We start from the raw sequence: 21,639 nt of genomic DNA, 5'->3' as shown, positions 1-21,639 counted from the left end.
GAACAGAAAAATCACAGATGGCTTTCAAATATGGTCTCATTATAACAACTAAAGTGGTTTAATCAAAAGGGTTCAGGTATTCTTTAGCATGTGAGAGGAATTTGAATTCTTATGCAATCTCAAAATGAAGTTCTCACAACTTCCATTTTCATTTTCTCTTATTTTTTTTGACACTCTGTCCTCTGAAGGATGTATAAATCTGGCTTTCCTTGCAAAACAAGAGTAGAGGAATATCCAGGATTTGATTTTTTTCACAAAAAGGGATTGGTCTGCATACTGTCTTAAGGAGGGAGCCCGGCTCGCTCAGTCGGTAGAGCATGAGACTCTTAATCTCAGGGTCGTGGGTTAGAGCCCCACGTTGGGCGAAAACGAGTAATTTTTTCCTGAATATTGCATTGACTCTCATAATATGGAGATTAATCTTGCATTAGACCAGCAATAACTCCCAAAAATTGTCCAGGAATGGATTTCCGTCATAAAAAATGATTAGTCTGCATACCATCTTGAAGTGGGAGCCCGGCTAGCTCAGTCGGTAGAGCATGAGACTCTTAATCTCAGGGTCGTGGGTTCGAGCCCCACGTTGGGCGAAAATGAGTAATTTTTGCTGGACTCTCATAATCTGGTGATTATTCTTGCATTAGACATGCAATAACTATCAAAAATGGTATCTCCCTTGGTTTCTCATTGGTGGGAAATTTAACTTCAAGATTAGGTAGGGTATGAGTCTAGATGAACACACCACAATATCACTCATATTCGAGTAGTAAACAGGCCAACCTGAACTGTAAAACATCCCATAAGTGGAGGTAAGGCATAAGTTAGGAGTGAACTGAACACTGTTATGGGCAATTGGACTGCAAATAAAGTGTGGAAGGCAGTGAGGTTACTTTTTCATGTTATGCAGATTAAACACACAGGGGAATTAGCTCAAATGGTAGAGTGCTCGCTTAGCATGCGAGAGGTAGCGGGATCGATGCCCGCATTCTCCATTATAAAATTTGCATACATTTTATTTTTAACTTGTCATTGCCCATGGTCATTGCAGAGTAAGAACAGAAAAATCACAGATGGCTTTCAAATATGGTCTCAATATAACAACTAAAGTGGTTTAATCAAAAGGGTTCAGGTATTCTTTAGCATGTGAGAGGAATTTGAATTCTTCTGCAATCTCAAAATGAAGTTCTCACAACTTCCATTTTCATTTTCTCTTATTTTTTTTGACACTCTGTCCTCTGAAGGATGTATAAATCTGGCTTTCCTTGCAAAACAAGAGTAGAGGAATATCCAGGATTTGATTTTTTTCACAAAAAGGGATTGGTCTGCATACTGTCTTAAGGAGGGAACCCGGCTAGCTCAGTCGCTAGAGCATGAGACTCTTAATCTCAGGGTCATGAGTTCGAGCCCCACGTTGGGCGAAAACGAGTAATTTTTGCCTGAATATTGCATTGACTCTCATAATATGGAGATTAATCTTGCATTAGACCAGCAATAACTCCCAAAAATTGTCCAGGAATGGATTTCCGTCATAAAAAATGATTAGTCTGCATACCATCTTGAAGTGGGAGCCCGGCTAGCTCAGTCGGTAGAGCATGAGACTCTTAATCTCAGGGTCGTGGGTTCGAGCCCCACGTTCGGCGAAAATGAGTAATTTTTGCTGGACTCTCATAATTTGGTGATTATTCTTGCATTAGACATGCAATAACTATCAAAAATGGTATCTCCCTTGGTTTCTCATTGGTGGGAAATTTAACTTCAAGATTAGGTAGGGTATGAGTCTAGATGAACACACCACAATATCACTCATATTCGAGTAGTAAACAGGCCAACCTGAACTTTAAAACATCCCATAAGTGGAGGTAAGGCATAAGTTAGGAGTGAACTGAACACTGTTATGGGCAATTGGACTGCAAATAAAGTGTGGAAGGCAGTGAGGTTACTTTTTTCATGTTATGCAGATTAAACACACAGGGGAATTAGCTCAAATGGTAGAGTGCTCGCTTAGCATGCGAGAGGTAGCGGGATCGATGCCCGCATTCTCCATTATAAAATTTGCATACATTTTATTTTTAACTTGTCATTGCCCATGGTCATTGCAGAGTAAGAACAGAAAAATCACAGATGGCTTTCAAATATGGTCTCAATATAACAACTAAAGTGGTTTAATCAAAAGGGTTCAGGTATTCTTTAGCATGTGAGAGGAATTTGAATTCTTATGCAATCTCAAAATGAAGTTCTCACAACTTCCATTTTCATTTTCTCTTATTTTTTTTGACACTCTGTCCTCTGAAGGATGTATAAATCTGGCTTTCCTTGCAAAACAAGAGTAGAGGAATATCCAGGATTTGATTTTTTTCACAAAAAGGGATTGGTCTGCATACTGTCTTAAGGAGGGAGCCCGGCTAGCTCAGTCGGTAGAGCATGAGACTCTTAATCTCAGGGTTGTGGGTTCGAGCTCCACGTTGGGCGAAAACAAGTAATTTTTGCCTGAATATTGCATTGACTCTCATAATATGGAGATTATTCTTGCATTAGACCTGCAATAACTCCCAAAAATTGTCCAGGAATGGATTTCCTTCATAAAAAATGATTAGTCTGCATACCATCTTGAAGTGGGAGCCCGGCTAGCTCAGTCGGTAGAGCATGAGACTCTTAATCTCAGGGTCGTGGGTTTGAGCCCCACGTTGGGCGAAAATGAGTAATTTTTGCTGGACTCTCATAATCTGGTGATTATTCTTGCATTAGACATGCAATAACTATCAAAAATGGAATCTCCCTTGGTTTCTCATTGGTGGGAAATTTAACTTCAAGATTAGGTAGGGTATGAGTCCAGATGAACACACCACAATATCACTCATATTCGAGTAGTAAACAGGCCAACCTGAACTGTAAAACATCCCATAAGTGGAGGTAAGGCATAAGTTAGGAGTGAACTGAACACTGTTATGGGCAATTGGACTTCAAATAAAGTGTGGAAGGCAGTGAGGTTACTTTTTTCATGTTATGCAGATTAAACACACAGGGGAATTAGCTCAAATGGTAGAGCGCTCGCTTAGCATGCGAGAGGTAGTGGGATCGATGCCCGCATTCTCCATTATAAAATTTGCATACATTTTATTTTTAACTTGTCATTGCCAAGGTCATTGCAGAGTAAGAACAGAAAAATCACAGATTGCTTTCAAATATGGTCTTATTATAACAACTAAAGTGGTTTAATCAAAAGGGTTCAGGTATTCTTTAGCATGTGAGAGGAATTTGAATTCTTATGCAATCTCAAAATGAAGTTCTCACAACTTCCGTTTTCATTTTCTCTTATTTTTTTTGACACTCTGTCCTCTGAAGGATGTATAAATCTGGCTTTTCTTGCAAAACAAGAGTAGAGGAATATCCAGGATTTGATTTTTTTCACAAAAAGGGATTGGTCTGCATACTGTCTTAAGGAGGGAGCCCGGCTCGCTCAGTCGGTAGAGCATGAGACTCTTAATCTCAGGGTCGTGGGTTAGAGCCCCACGTTGGGCGAAAACGAGTAATTTTTTCCTGAATATTACATTGACTCTCATAATATGGAGATTAATCTTGCATTAGACCTGCAATAACTCCCAAAAATTGTCCAGGAATGGATTTCCGTCATAAAAAATGATTAGTCTGCATACCATCTTGAAGTGGGAGCCCGGCTAGCTCAGTCGGTAGAGCATGAGACTCTTAATCTCAGGGTCGTGGGTTCGAGCCCCACGTTGGGCGAAAATGAGTAATTTTTGCTGGACTCTCATAATCTGGTGATTATTCTTGCATTAGACATGCAATAACTATCAAAAATGGTATCTCCCTTGGTTTCTCATTGGTGGGAAATTTAACTTCAAGATTAGGTAGGGTATGAGTCTAGATGAACACACCACAATATCCCTCATATTCGAGTAGTAAACAGGCCAACCTGAACTGTAAAACATCCCATAAGTGGAGGTAAGGCATAAGTTAGGAGTGAACTGAACACTGTTATGGGCAATTGGACTGCAAATAAAGTGTGGAAGGCAGTGAGGTTACTTTTTTCATGTTATGCAGATTAAACACACAGGGGAATTAGCTCAAATGGTAGAGTGCTCGCTTAGCATGCGAGAGGTAGCGGGATCGATGCCCGCATTCTCCATTATAAAATTTGCATACATTTTATTTTTAACTTGTCATTGCCCATGGTCATTGCAGAGTAAGAACAGAAAAATCACAGATGGCTTTCAAATATGGTCTCAATATAACAACTAAAGTGGTTTAATCAAAAGGGTTCAGGTATTCTTTAGCATGTGAGAGGAATTTGAATTCTTATGCAATCTCAAAATGAAGTTCTCACAACTTCCATTTTCATTTTCTCTTATTTTTTTGACACTCTGTCCTCTGAAGGATGTATAAATCTGGCTTTCCTTGCAAAACAAGAGTAGAGGAATATCCAGGATTTGATTTTTTTTCACAAAAAGGGATTGGTCTGCATACTGTCTTAAGGAGGGAGCCCGGCTAGCTCAGTCGGTAGAGCATGAGACTCTAAATCTCAGGGTCGTGGGTTCGAGCCCCACGTTGGGCGAAAACGAGTAATTTTTGCCTGAATATTGCATTGACTCTCATAATATGGAGATTAATCTTGCATTAGACCTGCAATAACTCCCAAAAATTGTCCAGGAATGGATTTCCTTCATAAAAAATGATTAGTCTGCATACCATCTTGAAGTGGGAGCCCGGCTAGCTCAGTCGGTAGAGCATGAGACTCTTAATCTCAGGGTTGTGGGTTCGAGCCCCACGTTGGGCGAAAATGAGTAATTTTTGCTGGACTCTCATAATCTGGTGATTATTCTTGCATTAGACATGCAATAACTATCAAAAATGGTATCTCCCTTGGTTTCTCATTGGTGGGAAATTTAACTTCAAGATTAGGTAGAGTATGAGTCTAGATGAACACACCACAATATCACTCATAATCGAGTAGTAAACAGGCCAACCTGAACTGTAAAACATCCCATAAGTGGAGGTAAGGCATAAGTTAGGAGTGAACTGAACACTGTTATGGGCAATTGGACTTCAAATAAAGTGTGGAAGGCAGTGAGGTTACTTTTTTCATGTTATGCAGATTAAACACACAGGGGAATTAGCTCAAATGGTAGAGCGCTCGCTTAGCATGCGAGAGGTAGCGGGATCGATGCCCGCATTCTCCATTATAAAATTTGCATACATTTTATTTTTAACTTGTCATTGCCCATGGTCATTGCAGAGTAAGAACAGAAAAATCACAGATGGCTTTCAAATATGGTCTCATTATAACAACTAAAGTGGTTTAATCAAAAGGGTTCAGGTATTCTTTAGCATGTGAGAGGAATTTGAATTCTTATGCAATCTCAAAATGAAGTTCTCACAACTTCCATTTTCATTTTCTCTTATTTTTTTTGACACTCTGTCCTCTGAAGGATGTATAAATCTGGCTTTCCTTGCAAAACAAGAGTAGAGGAATATCCAGGATTTGATTTTTTTCACAAAAAGGGATTGGTCTGCATACTGTCTTAAGGAGGGAGCCCGGCTCGCTCAGTCGGTAGAGCATGAGACTCTTAATCTCAGGGTCGTGGGTTAGAGCCCCACGTTGGGCGAAAACGAGTAATTTTTTCCTGAATATTGCATTGACTCTCATAATATGGAGATTAATCTTGCATTAGACCAGCAATAACTCCCAAAAATTGTCCAGGAATGGATTTCCGTCATAAAAAATGATTAGTCTGCATACCATCTTGAAGTGGGAGCCCGGCTAGCTCAGTCGGTAGAGCATGAGACTCTTAATCTCAGGGTCGTGGGTTCGAGCCCCACGTTGGGCGAAAATGAGTAATTTTTGCTGGACTCTCATAATCTGGTGATTATTCTTGCATTAGACATGCAATAACTATCAAAAATGGTATCTCCCTTGGTTTCTCATTGGTGGGAAATTTAACTTCAAGATTAGGTAGGGTATGAGTCTAGATGAACACACCACAATATCACTCATATTCGAGTAGTAAACAGGCCAACCTGAACTGTAAAACATCCCATAAGTGGAGGTAAGGCATAAGTTAGGAGTGAACTGAACACTGTTATGGGCAATTGGACTGCAAATAAAGTGTGGAAGGCAGTGAGGTTACTTTTTCATGTTATGCAGATTAAACACACAGGGGAATTAGCTCAAATGGTAGAGTGCTCGCTTAGCATGCGAGAGGTAGCGGGATCGATGCCCGCATTCTCCATTATAAAATTTGCATACATTTTATTTTTAACTTGTCATTGCCCATGGTCATTGCAGAGTAAGAACAGAAAAATCACAGATGGCTTTCAAATATGGTCTCAATATAACAACTAAAGTGGTTTAATCAAAAGGGTTCAGGTATTCTTTAGCATGTGAGAGGAATTTGAATTCTTCTGCAATCTCAAAATGAAGTTCTCACAACTTCCATTTTCATTTTCTCTTATTTTTTTTGACACTCTGTCCTCTGAAGGATGTATAAATCTGGCTTTCCTTGCAAAACAAGAGTAGAGGAATATCCAGGATTTGATTTTTTTCACAAAAAGGGATTGGTCTGCATACTGTCTTAAGGAGGGAGCCCGGCTCGCTCAGTCGGTAGAGCATGAGACTCTTAATCTCAGGGTCGTGGGTTAGAGCCCCACGTTGGGCGAAAACGAGTAATTTTTTCCTGAATATTGCATTGACTCTCATAATATGGAGATTAATCTTGCATTAGACCAGCAATAACTCCCAAAAATTGTCCAGGAATGGATTTCCGTCATAAAAAATGATTAGTCTGCATACCATCTTGAAGTGGGAGCCCGGCTAGCTCAGTCGGTAGAGCATGAGACTCTTAATCTCAGGGTCGTGGGTTCGAGCCCCACGTTGGGCGAAAATGAGTAATTTTTGCTGGACTCTCATAATCTGGTGATTATTCTTGCATTAGACATGCAATAACTATCAAAAATGGTATCTCCCTTGGTTTCTCATTGGTGGGAAATTTAACTTCAAGATTAGGTAGGGTATGAGTCTAGATGAACACACCACAATATCACTCATATTCGAGTAGTAAACAGGCCAACCTGAACTGTAAAACATCCCATAAGTGGAGGTAAGGCATAAGTTAGGAGTGAACTGAACACTGTTATGGGCAATTGGACTGCAAATAAAGTGTGGAAGGCAGTGAGGTTACTTTTTCATGTTATGCAGATTAAACACACAGGGGAATTAGCTCAAATGGTAGAGTGCTCGCTTAGCATGCGAGAGGTAGCGGGATCGATGCCCGCATTCTCCATTATAAAATTTGCATACATTTTATTTTTAACTTGTCATTGCCCATGGTCATTGCAGAGTAAGAACAGAAAAATCACAGATGGCTTTCAAATATGGTCTCAATATAACAACTAAAGTGGTTTAATCAAAAGGGTTCAGGTATTCTTTAGCATGTGAGAGGAATTTGAATTCTTCTGCAATCTCAAAATGAAGTTCTCACAACTTCCATTTTCATTTTCTCTTATTTTTTTTGACACTCTGTCCTCTGAAGGATGTATAAATCTGGCTTTCCTTGCAAAACAAGAGTAGAGGAATATCCAGGATTTGATTTTTTTCACAAAAAGGGATTGGTCTGCATACTGTCTTAAGGAGGGAACCCGGCTAGCTCAGTCGCTAGAGCATGAGACTCTTAATCTCAGGGTCATGAGTTCGAGCCCCACGTTGGGCGAAAACGAGTAATTTTTGCCTGAATATTGCATTGACTCTCATAATATGGAGATTAATCTTGCATTAGACCAGCAATAACTCCCAAAAATTGTCCAGGAATGGATTTCCGTCATAAAAAATGATTAGTCTGCATACCATCTTGAAGTGGGAGCCCGGCTAGCTCAGTCGGTAGAGCATGAGACTCTTAATCTCAGGGTCGTGGGTTCGAGCCCCACGTTCGGCGAAAATGAGTAATTTTTGCTGGACTCTCATAATTTGGTGATTATTCTTGCATTAGACATGCAATAACTATCAAAAATGGTATCTCCCTTGGTTTCTCATTGGTGGGAAATTTAACTTCAAGATTAGGTAGGGTATGAGTCTAGATGAACACACCACAATATCACTCATATTCGAGTAGTAAACAGGCCAACCTGAACTTTAAAACATCCCATAAGTGGAGGTAAGGCATAAGTTAGGAGTGAACTGAACACTGTTATGGGCAATTGGACTGCAAATAAAGTGTGGAAGGCAGTGAGGTTACTTTTTTCATGTTATGCAGATTAAACACACAGGGGAATTAGCTCAAATGGTAGAGTGCTCGCTTAGCATGCGAGAGGTAGCGGGATCGATGCCCGCATTCTCCATTATAAAATTTGCATACATTTTATTTTTAACTTGTCATTGCCCATGGTCATTGCAGAGTAAGAACAGAAAAATCACAGATGGCTTTCAAATATGGTCTCAATATAACAACTAAAGTGGTTTAATCAAAAGGGTTCAGGTATTCTTTAGCATGTGAGAGGAATTTGAATTCTTCTGCAATCTCAAAATGAAGTTCTCACAACTTCCATTTTCATTTTCTCTTATTTTTTTTTGACACTCTGTCCTCTGAAGGATGTATAAATCTGGCTTTCCTTGCAAAACAAGAGTAGAGGAATATCCAGGATTTGATTTTTTTCACAAAAAGGGATTGGTCTGCATACTGTCTTAAGGAGGGAGCCCGGCTAGCTCAGTCGGTAGAGCATGAGACTCTTAATCTCAGGGTCGTGAGTTCGAGCCCCACGTTGGGCGAAAACGAGTAAATTTTGCCTGAATATTGCATTGACTCTCATAATATGGAGATTAATCTTGCATTAGACCTGCAATAACTCCCAAAAATTGTCCAGGAATGGATTTCCTTCATAAAAAATGATTAGTCTGCATACCATCTTGCAGTGGGAGCCCGGCTAGCTCAGTCGGTAGAGCATGAGACTCTTAATCTCAGGGTCGTGGGTTTGAGCCCCACGTTGGGCGAAAATGAGTAATTTTTGCTGGACTCTCATAATCTGGTGATTATTCTTGCATTAGACATGCAATAACTATCAAAAATGGTATCTCCCTTGGTTTCTCATTGGTGGGAAATTTAACTTCAAGATTAGGTAGGGTATGAGTCTAGATGAACACACCACAATATCACTCATATTCGAGTAGTAAACAGGCCAACCTGAACTGTAAAACATCCCATAAGTGGAGGTAAGGCATAAGTTAGGAGTGAACTGAACACTGTTATGGGCAATTGGACTGCAAATAAAGTGTGGAAGGCAGTGAGGTTACTTTTTTCATGTTATGCAGATTAAACACACAGGGGAATTAGCTCAAATGGTAGAGTGCTCGCTTAGCATGCGAGAGGTAGCGGGATCGATGCCCGCATTCTCCATTATAAAATTTGCATACATTTTATTTTTAACTTGTCATTGCCCATGGTCATTGCAGAGTAAGAACAGAAAAATCACAGATGGCTTTCAAATATGGTCTCAATATAACAACTAAAGTGGTTTAATCAAAAGGGTTCAGGTATTCTTTAGCATGTGAGAGGAATTTGAATTCTTATGCAATCTCAAAATGAAGTTCTCACAACTTCCATTTTCATTTTCTCTTATTTTTTTTGACACTCTGTCCTCTGAAGGATGTATAAATCTGGCTTTCCTTGCAAAACAAGAGTAGAGGAATATCCAGGATTTGATTTTTTTCACAAAAAGGGATTGGTCTGCATACTGTCTTAAGGAGGGAGCCCGGCTAGCTCAGTCGGTAGAGCATGAGACTCTTAATCTCAGGGTCGTGGGTTCGAGCCCCACGTTGGGCGAAAACGAGTAATTTTTGCCTGAATATTGCATTGACTCTCATAATATGGAGATTAATCTTGCATTAGACCTGCAATAACTCCCAAAAATTGTCCAGGAATGGATTTCCTTCATAAAAAATGATTAGTCTGCATACCATCTTGAAGTGGGAGCCCGGCTAGCTCAGTCGGTAGAGCATGAGACTCTTAATCTCAGGGTTGTGGGTTCGAGCCCCACGTTGGGCGAAAATGAGTAATTTTTGCTGGACTCTCATAATCTGGTGATTATTCTTGCATTAGACATGCAATAACTATCAAAAATGGTATCTCCCTTGGTTTCTCATTGGTGGGAAATTTAACTTCAAGATTAGGTAGAGTATGAGTCTAGATGAACACACCACAATATCACTCATAATCGAGTAGTAAACAGGCCAACCTGAACTGTAAAACATCCCATAAGTGGAGGTAAGGCATAAGTTAGGAGTGAACTGAACACTGTTATGGGCAATTGGACTTCAAATAAAGTGTGGAAGGCAGTGAGGTTACTTTTTTCATGTTATGCAGATTAAACACAAAGGGGAATTAGCTCAAATGGTAGAGCGCTTGCTTAGCATGCGAGAGGTAGCGGGATTGATGCCCGCATTCTCCATTATAAAATTTGCATACATTTTATTTTTAACTTGTCATTGCCCATGGTCATTGCAGAGTAAGAACAGAAAAATCACAGATGGCTTTCAAATATGGTCTCATTATAACAACTAAAGTGGTTTAATCAAAAGGGTTCAGGTATTCTTTAGCATGTGAGAGGAATTTGAATTCTTATGCAATCTCAAAATGAAGTTCTCACAACTTCCATTTTCATTATCTCTTATTTTTTTTGACACTCTGTCCTCTGAAGGATGTATAAATCTGGCTTTCCTTGCAAAACAAGAGTAGAGGAATATCCAGGATTTGATTTTTTTCACAAAAAGGGATTGGTCTGCATACTGTCTTAAGGAGGGAGCCCGGCTAGCTCAGTCGGTAAAGCATGAGACTCTTAATCTCAGGGTCGTGGGTTCGAGCTCCACGTTGGGCGAAAACGAGTAATTTTTGCCTGAATATTGCATTGACTCTCATAATATGGAGATTAATCTTGCATTAGACCTGCAATAACTCCCAAAAATTGTCCAGGAATGGATTTCCTTCATAAAAAATGATTAGTCTGCATACCATCTTGAAGTGGGAGCCCGCTAGCTCAGTCGGTAGAGCATGAGACTCTTAATCTCAGGGTCGTGGGTTTGAGCCCCACGTTGGGCGAAAATGAGTAATTTTTGCTGGACTCTCATAATCTGGTGATTATTCTTGCATTAGACATGCAATAACTATCAAAAATGGTATCTCCCTTGGTTTCTCATTGGTGGGAAATTTAACTTCAAGATTAGGTAGGGTATGAGTCTAGATGAACACACCACAATATCACTCATATTCGAGTAGTAAACAGGCCAACCTGAACTGTAAAACATCCCATAAGTGGAGGTAAGGCATAAGTTAGGAGTGAACTGAACACTGTTATGGGCAATTGGACTGCAAATAAAGTGTGGAAGGCAGTGAGGTTACTTTTTTCATGTTATGCAGATTAAACACACAGGGGAATTAGCTCAAATGGTAGAGTGCTCGCTTAGCATGCGAGAGGTAGCGGGATCGATGCCCGCATTCTCCATTATAAAATTTGCATACATTTTATTTTTAACTTGTCATTGCCCATGGTCATTGCAGAGTAAGAACAGAAAAATCACAGATGGCTTTCAAATATGGTCTCAATATAACAACTAAAGGGGTTTAATCAAAAGGGTTCAGGTATTCTTTAGCATGTGAGAGGAATTTGAATTCTTATGCAATCTCAAAATGAAGTTCTCACAACTTCCATTTTCATTTTCTCTTATTTTTTTGACACTCTGTTCTCTGAAGGATGTATAAATCTGGCTTTCCTTGCAAAACAAGAGTAGAGGAATATCCAGGATTTGATTTTTTTCACAAAAAGGGATTGGTCTGCATACTGTCTTAAGGAGGGAGCCCGGCTAGCTCAGTCGGTAGAGCATGAGACTCTAAATCTCAGGGTCGTGGGTTCGAGCCCCACGTTGGGCGAAAACGAGTAATTTTTGCCTGAATATTGCATTGACTCTCATAATATGGAGATTAATCTTGCATTAGACTTGCAATAACTCCCAAAAATTGTCCAGGAATGGATTTCCTTCATAAAAAATGATTAGTCTGCATACCATCTTGAAGTGGGAGCCCGGCTAGCTCAGTCGGTAGAGCATGAGACTCTTAATATCAGGGTCGTGGGTTCGAGCCCCACGTTGGGCGAAAATGAGTAATTTTTGCTGGACTCTCATAATCTGGTGATTATTCTTGCATTAGACATGCAATAACTATCAAAAATGGTATCTCCCTTGGTTTCTCATTGGTGGGAAATTTAACTTCAAGATTAGGTAGAGTATGAGTCTAGATGAACACACCACAATATCACTCATAATCGAGTAGTAAACAGGCCAACCTGAACTGTAAAACATCCCATAAGTGGAGGTAAGGCATAAGTTAGGAGTGAACTGAACACTGTTATGGGCAATTGGACTTCAAATAAAGTGTGGAAGGCAGTGAGGTTACTTTTTTCATGTTATGCAGATTAAACACACAGGGGAATTAGCTCAAATGGTAGAGCGCTCGCTTAGCATGCGAGAGGTAGCGGGATCGATGCCCGCATTCTCCATTATAAAATTTGCATACATTTTATTTTTAACTTGTCATTGCCCATGGTCATTGCAGAGTAAGAACAGAAAAATCACAGATGGCTTTCAAATATGGTCTCATTATAACAACTAAAGTGGTTTAATCAAAAGGGTTCAGGTATTCTTTAGCATGTGAGAGGAATTTGAATTCTTATGCAATCTCAAAATGAAGTTCTCACAACTTCCATTTTCATTTTCTCTTATTTTTTTTGACACTCTGTCCTCTGAAGGATGTATAAATCTGGCTTTCCTTGCAAAACAAGAGTAGAGGAATATCCAGGATTTGATTTTTTTCACAAAAAGGGATTGGTCTGCATACTGTCTTAAGGAGGGAGCCCGGCTCGCTCAGTCGGTAGAGCATGAGACTCTTAATCTCAGGGTCGTGGGTTAGAGCCCCACGTTGGGCGAAAACGAGTAATTTTTTCCTGAATATTGCATTGACTCTCATAATATGGATATTAATCTTGCATTAGACCAGCAATAACTCCCAAAAATTGTCCAGGAATGGATTTCCGTCATAAAAAATGATTAGTCTGCATACCATCTTGAAGTGGGAGCCCGGCTAGCTCAGTCAGTAGAGCATGAGACTCTTAATCTCAGGGTCGTGGGTTCGAGCCCCACGTTGGGCGAAAATGAGTAATTTTTGCTGGACTCTCATAATCTGGTGATTATTCTTGCATTAGACATGCAATAACTATCAAAAATGGTATCTCCCTTGGTTTCTCATTGGTGGGAAATTTAACTTCAAGATTAGGTAGGGTATGAGTCTAGATGAACACACCACAATATCACTCATATTCGAGTAGTAAACAGGCCAACCTGAACTGTAAAACATCCCATAAGTGGAGGTAAGGCATAAGTTAGGAGTGAACTGAACACTGTTATGGGCAATTGGACTGCAAATAAAGTGTGGAAGGCAGTGAGGTTACTTTTTTCATGTTATGCAGATTAAACACACAGGGGAATTAGATCAAATGGTAGAGTGCTCGCTTAGCATGCGAGAGGTAGCGGGATCGATGCCCGCATTCTCCATTATAAAATTTGCATACATTTTATTTTTAACTTGTCATTGCCCATGGTCATTGCAGAGTAAGAACAGAAAAATCACAGATGGCTTTCAAATATGGTCTCAATATAACAACTAAAGTGGTTTAATCAAAAGGGTTCAGGTATTCTTTAGCATGTGAGAGGAATTTGAATTCTTCTGCAATCTCAAAATGAAGTTCTCACAACTTCCATTTTCATTTTCTCTTATTTTTTTTGACACTCTGTCCTCTGAAGGATGTATAAATCTGGCTTTCCTTGCAAAACAAGAGTAGAGGAATATCCAGGATTTGATTTTTTTCACAAAAAGGGATTGGTCTGCATACTGTCTTAAGGAGGGAACCCGGCTAGCTCAGTCGCTAGAGCATGAGACTCTTAATCTCAGGGTCATGAGTTCGAGCCCCACGTTGGGCGAAAACGAGTAATTTTTGCCTGAATATTGCATTGACTCTCATAATATGGAGATTAATCTTGCGTTAGACCAGCAATAACTCCCAGAAATTGTCCAGGAATGGATTTCCGTCATAAAAAATGATTAGTCTGCATACCATCTTGAAGTGGGAGCCCGGCTAGCTCAGTCGGTAGAGCATGAGACTCTTAATCTCAGGGTCGTGGGTTCGAGCCCCACGTTCGGCGAAAATGAGTAATTTTTGCTGGACTCTCATAATTTGGTGATTATTCTTGCATTAGACATGCAATAACTATCAAAAATGGTATCTCCCTTGGTTTCTCATTGGTGGGAAATTTAACTTCAAGATTAGGTAGGGTATGAGTCTAGATGAACACACCACAATATCACTCATATTCGAGTAGTAAACAGGCCAACCTGAACTTTAAAACATCCCATAAGTGGAGGTAAGGCATAAGTTAGGAGTGAACTGAACACTGTTATGGGCAATTGGACTGCAAATAAAGTGTGGAAGGCAGTGAGGTTACTTTTTTCATGTTATGCAGATTAAACACACAGGGGAATTAGCTCAAATGGTAGAGTGCTCGCTTAGCATGCGAGAGGTAGCGGGATCGATGCCCGCATTCTCCATTATAAAATTTGCATACATTTTATTTTTAACTTGTCATTGCCCATGGTCATTGCAGAGTAAGAACAGAAAAATCACAGATGGCTTTCAAATATGGTCTCAATATAACAACTAAAGTGGTTTAATCAAAAGGGTTCAGGTATTCTTTAGCATGTGAGAGGAATTTGAATTCTTCTGCAATCTCAAAATGAAGTTCTCACAACTTCCATTTTCATTTTCTCTTATTTTTTTTTGACACTCTGTCCTCTGAAGGATGTATAAATCTGGCTTTCCTTGCAAAACAAGAGTAGAGGAATATCCAGGATTTGATTTTTTTCACAAAAAGGGATTGGTCTGCATACTGTCTTAAGGAGGGAGCCCGGCTAGCTCAGTCGGTAGAGCATGAGACTCTTAATCTCAGGGTCGTGAGTTCGAGCCCCACGTTGGGCGAAAACGAGTACATTTTGCCTGAATATTGCATTGACTCTCATAATATGGAGATTAATCTTGCATTAGACCTGCAATAACTCCCAAAAATTGTCCAGGAATGGATTTCCTTCATAAAAAATGATTAGTCTGCATACCATCTTGCAGTGGGAGCCCGGCTAGCTCAGTCGGTAGAGCATGAGACTCTTAATCTCAGGGTCGTGGGTTTGAGCCCCACGTTGGGCGAAAATGAGTAATTTTTGCTGGACTCTCATAATCTGGTGATTATTCTTGCATTAGACATGCAATAACTATCAAAAATGGTATCTCCCTTGGTTTCTCATTGGTGGGAAATTTAACTTCAAGATTAGGTAGGGTATGAGTCTAGATGAACACACCACAATATCACTCATATTCGAGTAGTAAACAGGCCAACCTGAACTGTAAAACATCCCATAAGTGGAGGTAAGGCATAAGTTAGGAGTGAACTGAACACTGTTATGGGCAATTGGACTGCAAATAAAGTGTGGAAGGCAGTGAGGTTACTTTTTTCATGTTATGCAGATTAAACACACAGGGGAATTAGCTCAAATGGTAGAGTGCTCGCTTAGCATGCGAGAGGTAGCGGGATCGATGCCCGCATTCTCCATTATAAAATTTGCATACATTTTATTTTTAACTTGTCATTGCCCATGGTCATTGCAGAGTAAGAACAGAAAAATCACAGATGGCTTTCAAATATGGTCTCAATATAACAACTAAAGTGGTTTAATCAAAAGGGTTCAGGTATTCTTTAGCATGTGAGAGGAATTTGAATTCTTATGCAATCTCAAAATGAAGTTCTCACAACTTCCATTTTCATTTTCTCTTATTTTTTTTGACACTCTGTCCTCTGAAGGATGTATAAATCTGGCTTTCCTTGCAAAACAAGAGTAGAGGAATATCCAGGATTTGATTTTTTTCACAAAAAGGGATTGGTCTGCATACTGTCTTAAGGAGGGAGCCCGGCTAGCTCAGTCGGTAGAGCATGAGACTCTTAATCTCAGGGTCGTGGGTTCGAGCCCCACGTTGGGCGAAAACGAGTAATTTTTGCCTGAATATTGCATTGACTCTCATAATATGGAGATTAATCTTGCATTAGACCTGCAATAACTCCCAAAAATTGTCCAGGAATGGATTTCCTTCATAAAAAATGATTAGTCTGCATACCATCTTGAAGTGGGAGCCCGGCTAGCTCAGTCGGTAGAGCATGAGACTCTTAATCTCAGGGTTGTGGGTTCGAGCCCCACGTTGGGCGAAAATGAGTAATTTTTGCTGGACTCTCATAATCTGGTGATTATTCTTGCATTAGACATGCAATAACTATCAAAAATGGTATCTCCCTTGGTTTCTCATTGGTGGGAAATTTAACTTCAAGATTAGGTAGAGTATGAGTCTAGATGAACACACCACAATATCACTCATAATCGAGTAGTAAACAGGCCAACCTGAACTGTAAAACATCCCATAAGTGGAGGTAAGGCATAAGTTAGGAGTGAACTGAACACTGTTATGGGCAATTGGACTTCAAATAAAGTGTGGAAGGCAGTGAGGTTACTTTTTTCATGTTATGCAGATTAAACACAAAGGGGAATTAGCTCAAATGGTAGAGCGCTTGCTTAGCATGCGAGAGGTAGCGGGATCGATGCCCGCATTCTCCATTATAAAATTTGCATACATTTTATTTTTAACTTGTCATTGCCCATGGTCATTGCAGAGTAAGAACAGAAAAATCACAGATGGCTTTCAAATATGGTCTCATTATAACAACTAAAGTGGTTTAATCAAAAGGGTTCAGGTATTCTTTAGCATGTGAGAGGAATTTGAATTCTTATGCAATCTCAAAATGAAGTTCTCACAACTTCCATTTTCATTATCTCTTATTTTTTTTGACACTCTGTCCTCTGAAGGATGTATAAATCTGGCTTTCCTTGCAAAACAAGAGTAGAGGAATATCCAGGATTTGATTTTTTTCACAAAAAGGGATTGGTCTGCATACTGTCTTAAGGAGGGAGCCCGGCTAGCTCAGTCGGTAAAGCATGAGACTCTTAATCTCAGGGTCGTGGGTTCGAGCTCCACGTTGGGCGAAAACGAGTAATTTTTGCCTGAATATTGCATTGACTCTCATAATATGGAGATTAATCTTGCATTAGACCAGCAATAACTCCCAAAAATTGTCCAGGAATGGATTTCCTTCATAAAAAATGATTAGTCTGCATACCATCTTGAAGTGGGAGCCCGGCTAGCTCAGTCGGTAGAGCATGAGACTCTTAATCTCAGGGTCGTGGGTTTGAGCCCCACGTTGGGCGAAAATGAGTAATTTTTGCTGGACTCTCATAATCTGGTGATTATTCTTGCATTAGACATGCAATAACTATCAAAAATGGTATCTCCCTTGGTTTCTCATTGGTGGGAAATTTAACTTCAAGATTAGGTAGGGTATGAGTCTAGATGAACACACCACAATATCACTCATATTCGAGTAGTAAACAGGCCAACCTGAACTGTAAAACATCCCATAAGTGGAGGTAAGGCATAAGTTAGGAGTGAACTGAACACTGTTATGGGCAATTGGACTGCAAATAAAGTGTGGAAGGCAGTGAGGTTACTTTTTTCATGTTATGCAGATTAAACACACAGGGGAATTAGCTCAAATGGTAGAGTGCTCGCTTAGCATGCGAGAGGTAGCGGGATCGATGCCCGCATTCTCCATTATAAAATTTGCATACATTTTATTTTTAACTTGTCATTGCCCATGGTCATTGCAGAGTAAGAACAGAAAAATCACAGATGGCTTTCAAATATGGTCTCAATATAACAACTAAAGTGGTTTAATCAAAAGGGTTCAGGTATTCTTTAGCATGTGAGAGGAATTTGAATTCTTATGCAATCTCAAAATGAAGTTCTCACAACTTCCATTTTCATTTTCTCTTATTTTTTTTGACACTCTGTCCTCTGAAGGATGTATAAATCTGGCTTTCCTTGCAAAACAAGAGTAGAGGAATATCCAGGATTTGATTTTTTCACAAAAAGGGATTGGTCTGCATACTGTCTTAAGGAGGGAGCCCGGCTAGCTCAGTCGGTAGAGCATGAGACTCTTAATCTCAGGGTCGTGGGTTCGAGCCCCACGTTGGGCGAAAACGAGTAATTTTTGCCTGAATATTGCATTGACTCTCATAATATGGAGATTAATCTTGCATTAGACCTGCAATAACTCCCAAAAATTGTCCAGGAATGGATTTCCTTCATAAAAAATGATTAGTCTGCATACCATCTTGAAGTGGGAGCCCGGCTAGCTCAGTCGGTAGAGCATGAGACTCTTAATCTCAGGGTCGTGGGTTCGAGCCCCACGTTGGGCGAAAATGAGTAATTTTTGCTGGACTCTCATAATCTGGTGATTATTCTTGCATTAGACATGCAATAACTATCAAAAATGGTATCTCCCTTGGTTTCTCATTGGTGGGAAATTTAACTTCAAGATTAGGTAGAGTATGAGTCTAGATGAACACACCACAATATCACTCATAATCGAGTAGTAAACAGGCCAACCTGAACTGTAAAACATCCCATAAGTGGAGGTAAGGCATAAGTTAGGAGTGAACTGAACACTGTTATGGGCAATTGGACTTCAAATAAAGTGTGGAAGGCAGTAAGGTTACTTTTTTCATGTTAGGCAGATTAAACACACAGGGGAATTAGCTCAAATGGTAGAGCGCTCGCTTAGCATGCGAGAGGTAGCGGGATCGATGCCCGCATTCTCCATTATAAAATTTGCATACATTTTATTTTTAACTTGTCATTGCCCATGGTCATTGCAGAGTAAGAACAGAAAAATCACAGATGGCTTTCAAATATGGTCTCATTATAACAACTAAAGTGGTTTAATCAAAAGGGTTCAGGTATTCTTTAGCATGTGAGAGGAATTTGAATTCTTATGCAATCTCAAAATGAAGTTCTCACAACTTCCATTTTCATTTTCTCTTATTTTTTTTGACACTCTGTCCTCTGAAGGATGTATAAATCTGGCTTTCCTTGCAAAACAAGAGTAGAGGAATATCCAGGATTTGATTTTTTTCACAAAAAGGGATTGGTCTGCATACTGTCTTAAGGAGGGAGCCCGGCTAGCTCAGTCGGTAGAGCATGAGACTCTTAATCTCAGGGTTGTGGGTTCGAGCCCCACGTTGGGCGAAAACGAGTAATTTTTGCCTGAATATTGCATTGACTCTCATAATATGGAGATTAATCTTGCATTAGACCTGCAATAACTCCCAAAAATTGTCCAGGAATGGATTTCCTTCATAAAAAATGATTAGTCTGCATACCATCTTGAAGTGGGAGCCCCGGTAGCTCAGTCGGTAGAGCATGAGACTCTTAATCTCAGGGTCGTGGGTTCGAGCCCCACGTTGGGCGAAAATGAGTAATTTTTGCTGGACTCTCATAATCTGGTGATTATTCTTGCATTAGACATGCAATAACTATCAAAAATGGTATCTCCCTTGGTTTCTCATTGGTGGGAAATTTAACTTCAAGATTAGGTAGAGTATGAGTCTAGATGAACACACCACAATATCACTCATAATCGAGTAGTAAACAGGCCAACCTGAACTGTAAAACATCCCATAAGTGGAGGTAAGGCATAAGTTAGGAGTGAACTGAACACTGTTATGGGCAATTGGACTTCAAATAAAGTGTGGAAGGCAGTAAGGTTACTTTTTTCATGTTAGGCAGATTAAACACACAGGGGAATTAGCTCAAATGGTAGAGCGCTCGCTTAGCATGCGAGAGGTAGCGGGATCGATGCCCGCATTCTCCATTATGAAATTTGCATACATTTTATTTTTAACTTGTCATTGCCCATGGTCATTGCAGAGTAAGAACAGAAAAATCACAGATGGCTTTCAAATATGGTCTCATTATAACAACTAAAGTGGTTTAATCAAAAGGGTTCAGGTATTCTTTAGCATGTGAGAGGAATTTGAATTCTTATGCAATCTCAAAATGAAGTTCTCACAACTTCCATTTTCATTTTCTCTTATTTTTTTTGAAACTCTGTCCTCTGAAGAATGTATAAATCTGGCTTTCCTTGCAAAACAAGAGTAGAGGAATATCCAGGATTTGATTTTTTTCACAAAAAGGGATTGGTCTGCATACTGTCTTAAGGAGGGAGCCCGGCTAGCTCAGTCGGTAGAGCATGAGACTCTTAATCTCAGGGTTGTGGGTTCGAGCTCCACGTTGGGCGAAAACGAGTAATTTTTGCCTGAATATTGCATTGACTCTCATAATATGGAGATTATTCTTGCATTAGACCTGCAATAACTCCCAAAAATTGTCCAGGAATGGATTTCCTTCATAAAAAATGATTAGTCTGCATACCATCTTGAAGTGGGAGCCCGGCTAGCTCAGTCGGTAGAGCATGAGACTCTTAATCTCAGGGTCGTGGGTTCGAGCCCCACGTTGGGCGAAAATGAGTAATTTTTGCTGGACTCTCATAATCTGGTGATTATTCTTGCATTAGACATGCAATAACTATCAAAAATGGTATCTCCCTTGGTTTCTCATTGGTGGGAAATTTAACTTCAAGATTAGGTAGGGTATGAGTCTAGATGAACACACCACAATATCCCTCATATTCGAGTAGTAAACAGGCCAACCTGAACTGTAAAACATCCCATAAGTGGAGGTAAGGCATAAATTAGGAGTGAACTGAACACTGTTATGGGCAATTGGACTGCAAATAAAGTGTGGAATGCAGTGAGGTTACTTTTTTCATGTTATGCAGATTAAACACACAGGGGAATTAGCGCAAATGGTACAGTGCTCGCTTAGCATGCGAGAGGTAGCGGGATCGATGCCCGCATTCTCCATTATAAAATTTGCATACATTTTATTTTTAACTTGTCATTGCCCATGGTCATTGCAGAGTAAGAACAGAAAAATCACAGATGGCTTTCAAATATGGTCTCAATATAACAACTAAAGTGGTTTAATCAAAAGGGTTCAGGTATTCTTTAGCATGTGAGAGGAATTTGAATTCTTCTGCAATCTCAAAATGAAGTTCTCACAACTTCCATTTTCATTTTCTCTTATTTTTTTGACACTCTGTCCTCTGAAGGATGTATAAATCTGGCTTTCCTTGCAAAACAAGAGTCGAGGAATATCCAGGATTTGATTTTTTTCACAAAAAGGGATTGGTCTGCATACTGTCTTAAGGAGGGAGCCCGGCTAGCTCAGTCGCTAGAGCATGAGACTCTTAATCTCAGGGTCGTGAGTTCGAGCCCCACGTTGGGCGAAAACGAGTAATTTTGGCCTGAATATTGCATTGACTCTCATAATATGGAGATTAATCTTGCATTAGACCTGCAATAACTCCCAAAAATTGTCCAGGAATGGATTTCCTTCATAAAAAATGATTAGTCTGCATACCATCTTGAAGTGGGAGCCCGGCTAGCTCAGTCGGTAGAGCATGAGACTCTTAATCTCAGGGTCGTGGGTTTGAGCCCCACGTTGGGTGAAAATGAGTAATTTTTGCTGGACTCTCATAATCTGGTG

General features: G+C 39.9%; 4 non-coding genes across 4 annotated transcripts; all 4 read left to right on the top strand.

Moving 5' to 3' along the window:
* The first annotated feature begins 5,119 nt into the window (after window positions 1–5,119).
* On the top strand, window positions 5,120–5,192 carry TRNAA-AGC (transfer RNA alanine (anticodon AGC)). The gene has a single exon. It is a non-coding gene; the product is annotated as a tRNA-Ala (tRNA).
* Window positions 5,193–12,473: 7,281 nt separating this feature from the next.
* On the top strand, window positions 12,474–12,546 carry TRNAA-AGC (transfer RNA alanine (anticodon AGC)). Its single transcript has one exon. It is a non-coding gene; the product is annotated as a tRNA-Ala (tRNA).
* Window positions 12,547–18,779: 6,233 nt separating this feature from the next.
* Window positions 18,780–18,852, top strand: TRNAA-AGC (transfer RNA alanine (anticodon AGC)). The gene has a single exon. It is a non-coding gene; the product is annotated as a tRNA-Ala (tRNA).
* A 978-nt stretch (window positions 18,853–19,830) lies between these two features.
* On the top strand, window positions 19,831–19,903 carry TRNAA-AGC (transfer RNA alanine (anticodon AGC)). The gene has a single exon. It is a non-coding gene; the product is annotated as a tRNA-Ala (tRNA).
* Window positions 19,904–21,639: the final 1,736 nt, after the last annotated feature.

This window comes from Lissotriton vulgaris, chromosome 1_1 (assembly GCF_964263255.1).
Source record: "Lissotriton vulgaris chromosome 1_1, aLisVul1.2, whole genome shotgun sequence".
Taxonomy (NCBI): domain Eukaryota; kingdom Metazoa; phylum Chordata; class Amphibia; order Caudata; family Salamandridae; genus Lissotriton; species Lissotriton vulgaris.
The sequence above is the reverse complement of the archived record's forward strand: the minus strand, read 5'-3'. Positions and strand labels throughout refer to the sequence as shown.